This window comes from Macrosteles quadrilineatus, unplaced genomic scaffold (assembly GCF_028750875.1).
Source record: "Macrosteles quadrilineatus isolate MER2022 unplaced genomic scaffold, UCM_ALF_1.0 Scaffold_1__1_contigs__length_201487025, whole genome shotgun sequence".
Lineage (NCBI taxonomy): Eukaryota > Metazoa > Arthropoda > Insecta > Hemiptera > Cicadellidae > Macrosteles > Macrosteles quadrilineatus.
The window spans coordinates 185,195,120-185,201,329 of NW_026542594.1; the positions used below are offsets into that span (position 1 = coordinate 185,195,120).

Below are 6,210 nucleotides of genomic sequence, written 5' to 3' on the forward strand. Positions count from 1 at the left end.
TGCCTTAGCTTGTAATTCTTACCAAGGATTAATTGTTATAAATTTCTTAATTATCAGATCTACGAGTCCCCGAAGATATTTATATTTTTTAATGGAATTGTGCATTTTGGCCATTTTGGAGGTTTTAATTTGCATTACTTTTTCCTGGACTAGTTTTATGTTTATTTTTAGACCAAAAAATGTTATACCATTAAACTTAACTGACCAAACTTGTAAGTTGCCATTTGCTGCATTCTTTAAACGTGTAAATTATGTAATAAATTACAACTATTCATTTATTCCTTCATGTTCTGTTGAATGAACTTTATCGGTATAGTATATAATTAAAAACATTATTTTTGAATATATCTCTGGCCACTTCGTAAGAAACTACCTCTAAGCATTTCGCTAAAAAGGGAGTATATGTTTTATGCCAGCTTACTAAATTAGTGATAACATTTTTTAAAGAAAATCGCTTACGAAATGACGTCACAGTTAAACACGAGCTCATAATGATAAGCTGTGTATTTGCTTTGTCAGCTGTTTTCTAATTGGCTCGGCATTGGAGAGTATTTCGAACACTTATCATCGGACTTCACCTTGATTTCAATTTTTATAATAATAGTTTGGATAATTAAGAACGACTTTGATAATATTTATAAGGGATTTATAAGCAACATATTTAGGTGCAAAAAGTTTGTTTCACATTTTTTTATGTAAATCTAGTCATTAATTTGTATTCACCCAATGACACACAATCTTCAAAAAATATTGGTCCATATCATATCACGTTAGTTTTGAAATTTCTCTAACCGTAATCAAGAAATATTCCAACGTTTTTCTTAAATTTCCAATTAAATAATCTTTTTTAGTTTACAGAAAAGTAAGGATCAAAACACGAGTAAAAGTGCCATATATTTGCGACCTTTTGAAAACATTTGTAAAACATCGTCTCAAACACGTAGGCCTATGTAATAACTCACTTTCTATTTGTGTTGTGAAATTGTTATTATTACAAAACACCTTTTTCATAAAACCAATACTGAAAATCATTCACAAACCTCTAACAGTTAACAGAACCACTAAAATATTAACATTCTGATTTTGGTTATCCTTTTTTTGAGAAGAGAGCTGTTCTTGAAATTGAATGAGTGACCTTAGTAGACCTTTGGTCTTGAAGGGGATTGGCTATACAGATGTATGCCTAAATACCCCTACTGCCAACTAAAATAAATTTCTCTTGTAGGGATCTGTGCAAAAACCCCTTTCCCGAAAGAGGGGCTATAAAAAAACGGGGACTATATTTTTTTTTAAGAACGTTATAGACCATTCGGTACCTCATCCAAGGTGAAAGGACACTACCAAAGACTCCACCTGAATCATCCCGGCTGATATGATTATATCTCCCACATATTGTTAACGTCGTATAGTTAACGTCAAACAGCATTAAGCAAATAACATGTAAAGGGTATTAGGTAACAAAATCGAAAAAGTAATCCACTTTTCTCATGTAGAGGTTGTCTAACACCAGAGCTTGCTTCTCTTTGACATGGTTAAATTCTCACCTCAGTTGACGAGTTATTTTGGTTTCGTCTGATCGCGCGGTGTGACAGTCACAAATTTGTTCATTCTACTCGAAGATCTGTTTAATCTGTTACGTATTCATACGAAACAATCATTTTGGGATTTTCAACAGAGAAATGTTTATTGCATGGACGAAGTAAGTTTTTAACAGTTCTTGTTATTTGGGATAGAAACTTAGCTCAACTTTATTAAACACTTTCTAATTATTGACTAACCCAACTTAACCCAGCGGAAGTCCGAAATAAGGATCAGAATTAAGTACCGGTAGCTCTTGCCAGTCTGCTTGCATACAATTCTACATATTCATATAAAATCTACCAAACTTATCCATGACCACATATAACATTCGGACGGATATTAAAGCCCAAGCCTAACTTGGCCATAACTATTTAAGCCTAATTTAATAAATTGTGTCAATTATTATTGAGAAACCCCAAAAGACAAACCAGATGAGGTAGATAAGGTTTTAATAGTCGAGTTCGATGTACCGACCGACCTTGAGGTGTAGGCCAAGGTCACCTAGCTTCCTTGATCACCTGTTACTACCGTATCATCCAATGATCAATGCACTACTTTCCAATCACAACCTATAAATCAGGAAATGTGTTTTACCTCAAAACAAGACCAGTATGTTTCAACTATTGACACCGGGTTAAAATACTCCACATATATAGTGCACAAAATACGATAAACCAGAGTAATACAATTTCACAAACGTAAAGCTAAAAAACATACAAGGTGGCTGAAAAGTAACTTGTCCACCCTTCTCCCAACAATACAACCATTTGAAATATTTGAAATCGGTTTGCGGCAACCTTATTAGATATAAGAGATTACAATAATGATGGTTAATTTTGAAAATTTTGCCCCTAGTATGGGTAGGGGGTAACTCAAAAATTTCAAATGGGAAGTATAGTGGCATTAAAAAAACAAACAATTCTGTAGCCTCTCATATCTAAGAAGATTGTTTCAAATACCTCAAATGGTTGAAGATTTGAGGGGGGGCAAGTTACTTTTTAACCTCATTTTTTATTGGATTTGAAGCGTTTTAGGGCGCCATTTTGTTACAAGTGGTCCGATTTTCTTTTTCTGTATGTCAATTGTTTAGTCTCGTCAAGACCTACAAAATGATGACAAAGAATAGACCTACCTTCCATTTGAAAACTTTGAACTACCCCTTACACCTACCCTAAGGGCAAAATTTTCAAAATAAGCTAACATTATTGTAGCCCCTCAAATGTAAAAAAGTTGCCGCAAACCAATTTCAAAAATCTGGAAAGTTAAGGGGGTGCAGGTTGCTTTTCAGCCTCCCTTTATATGTATTTCTGTTGTGGAATCCATTAATCATTACACCCAATGGGAAAATGTATTTAATCAAAGTAGCGTCCCTTGAAATATTATTTTGTTTGTGTATACGTAAGTACGGCAGTTTTTAATTAAGTAAATTAAAAGTTATTGCCATGGCAATTGGCCGACCAGTGCGACGTTGCCTAACACCATTGTCGAAGCCTTTTACTAGGGAAAGTTATGTATAAAATAATGCATTTACATACCAACCCTGTAACCTTACCTAAACCTAATGTGTATGACACACTATCACAGAAGAAAGAGACAGTACTTCATCTCTTCATTCTGTAGTACTAATAAAGTAATAAAAGATAATATGGCTTAAATCCACTTGTATCCAGCTTCACTATTTGCCTAATAACGCCGAACACATTGATTGTTTACTAATTAAGTCAATCTGGGACAGCGAATCAAAACAATTAAACAGCTGATTAACTCGTTGGAGCGAGTTGAGTTTCAGCTGTCACAGTCGAATGATTTTATTACAGGGTCAGCTGATCCGGTTAACGCGTGAAAAATTCATGGGACATTCAATAAATTCACAATTACGTTTATTGTTTTAAAGCATTAATTGGCGTAACTTGATAAATACATTATTTCAGAAAAAAAGATTTCACCAGTAAATTGTTCCAATCGAAATAATCTTTGATAAATCGAATTATCTCGATACGAACATTATTAAGTAATTAACTATTTACTTTTTTTCATTTGGGATATCGAAGAACTAATTGCTGTAAATAACTTAAGATCACAAAATGGTTGTATAGAGGTAGTTTTGTTAAATGGATTAGCCCAAGTAGAAAATATGTAGGTAAATTATTACGAATTATAAATATATTTCAAATATAATAACAATAAAAAATACGTATTATATTAGCTAGTATGAACAACCAAACTTTCTATAGTAAATTGACACATGAAAAGAAATAACTAGTTTTAATAATAAATTATTATAGTTATGATACGTAGATTACGTAAATTCACTATAAATATTGTAGTTAATATTAAAATATAAACAGAAAATCTAAACAAATGGAAGAAATTCCAATTACATGTTTTATTTACAGCGTGATGTGAAGTTCTGTAGCGTGAATTGAGAAGTCTGTACCTTAAATAAGTTACTTTTGGTCGAGTTTTCGACCATTGGACGACCTCTAGTTAACATAAATGGAAACAACAATATATTTAATAAGAAGACAAGTTGAGTATCATTCATGCAGTACTTCTTTAAATTGACGTATGATTATAGACGAAGACGAGATCTCATATCAGAATTTATTTTCACAATTCTTAAAGAAAAAGAAAAATACTTCAAACAACAACTACAAAAATAGCCTACATCAAACACAATTAATATCAATAATCTTTATTATATATAAAAGGCAAAGCCCTCACTGACTGACTCACTCACTCACTCACTCACTCATCACTAATTCTCCCACTTCCCATTTACCTAGGAGGCTGAAATTTGGTACACTGATTCTTTAGGCATTAAATAGGAAAACTAAGTTGTTTTTATTCTGATCGGACTCTCGGGCTCCGCCCCAGTGGCTCTGGAGTTTCCCATGTTAACCTTATGAGTACTCATATTTAAATGGAATTAACGAATCTTATCAGCTGTTTCAATTAAACAAGTTGGTACTGGTATGTTCACAGCCATTAGGTGGCTGTGGTATGTTTTATCTATGGTACTGTTCTATGATGTGCAATAGCATTAAAGTTACAAGGATTACCAACAGGGTGCAGCACTATTATTTTTTTGTTTAATTTATGACAAAAGCTAATTTGCAACCAAAAGGTGAGTGAGCGTAGCGAACGAACTTCAACCTGGAGGCGAGTTAGCGTAGCGAACGAGCTAACCTGAAGGCAAGTGAGCGCAGCGAACGAGCTCCAACCTAAAGGTGAGTGAGCGTAGCGAACGAACTTCAACCAGGACGTGATTGAGCCATGCGAACGAGCTCACTTATGAAATAAAACGGGGCAAAGCCCACGGGTACAGCTAGTACCATATAAATAATTGGTAAATCCTATACTCTAATACGAGCAATGTTTGCTTGTATGCTTGCTTGCTTGCTTGCAGAAATATCTCGAAAACGGCTCCGACGATTTTCTTCAAATGTTGTAAATAGCTTATTTCTAGTCTAAAAACGAGTTTACTGCAGTTAGAACTGCCAACAAAAATCTAATTACGTAGAAAAATGAAACTGAAAATTACATTTTTTAAACGTTAGTCTTATGGGTTGCTAGGTAACCATGTTGGATAAATTAAATAACAAGGATAAAGTAAACAAAAGACTTGAAGTTGTAGCATGTGTTCATAAAAGCCAACTACCCACAGTATACTAGCAAATTACAAATACAGAACAAGAGGAAAAACATCAGTTGTTACTATTGAGCAAAGATTATACTGAAGATTACTCGATACATTGTAATTAAGGTTAGCATTGCGGAGTGTGAAAAGCGTCTGCGGCAGTTGGATTACATAGGCTATCTAAAATACTAAATCCAACGGGATGCCTATATTATGCAGAGATCACGTCTAATATAATTCGCTTAGTCGGCAGGTTTGCTGCAGCGGGGGTATTTTGTTTACAGTTTGTTTCTATTATTTTAGGGTTAGTTTTGAAATAACAAGAAACAAATTGTAAACAAAACAGAAAACCGGACAGAACTAACAATAAAATTGGCTTCCATGGTGGAAGGAAAAAACATAGGTGTGCTATTCCCACGTATTCTGACGTCACTCGGATTGCAAACAAAATATCACCTGATTGTAACTGTCAAATTAGTATGTATTTGTTTTGATTTTATTGTTATTGTTTTTATTATTATGAAAACAATAACAACCAAATCAAAACAAATACATATACTAATTTGACAGTTACAATCAGGTGATCTTTTGTTTGCAATCCGAGTGACGTCAGAATATGTGGGAATAGCACACCTATGTTTTTTCCTTCCACCATGATTGGCTTCAGCTGTTCCATAAGGATGGAAAATCTACTAAGGGACTATGTTTTATCATGTTCTATTTATGCTTAAATGCTAAGAGAAGGTTAAGATATTTAGTATGAAATTATGGAAAAGTGGTACAGTATGTCAATCATATGAGCTTTATGCAAGTGCATACTTTGGTAACTATATATTAACTCTAGAACGGTGAAAAGTGTATTATATACATTTAGACTATATAACTAGCTCGAAAGAATTCGAATATAGTATATTTTATTCTTATTGTGGTTAACTTGGTTTAAAATCTAGAGTTGACTCAATCCGATTGGATTGTATTATGTCATTATG

General features: G+C 33.5%; 1 protein-coding gene across 3 annotated transcripts in view; it reads right to left on the bottom strand.

The window, feature by feature from the left end:
- The window catches only part of LOC128991569 (protein kinase C, brain isozyme-like), a 188,791-nt gene that overhangs the window by 175,711 nt on the left and 6,870 nt on the right, over positions 1–6,210 (bottom strand). The window lies entirely within an intron of this gene.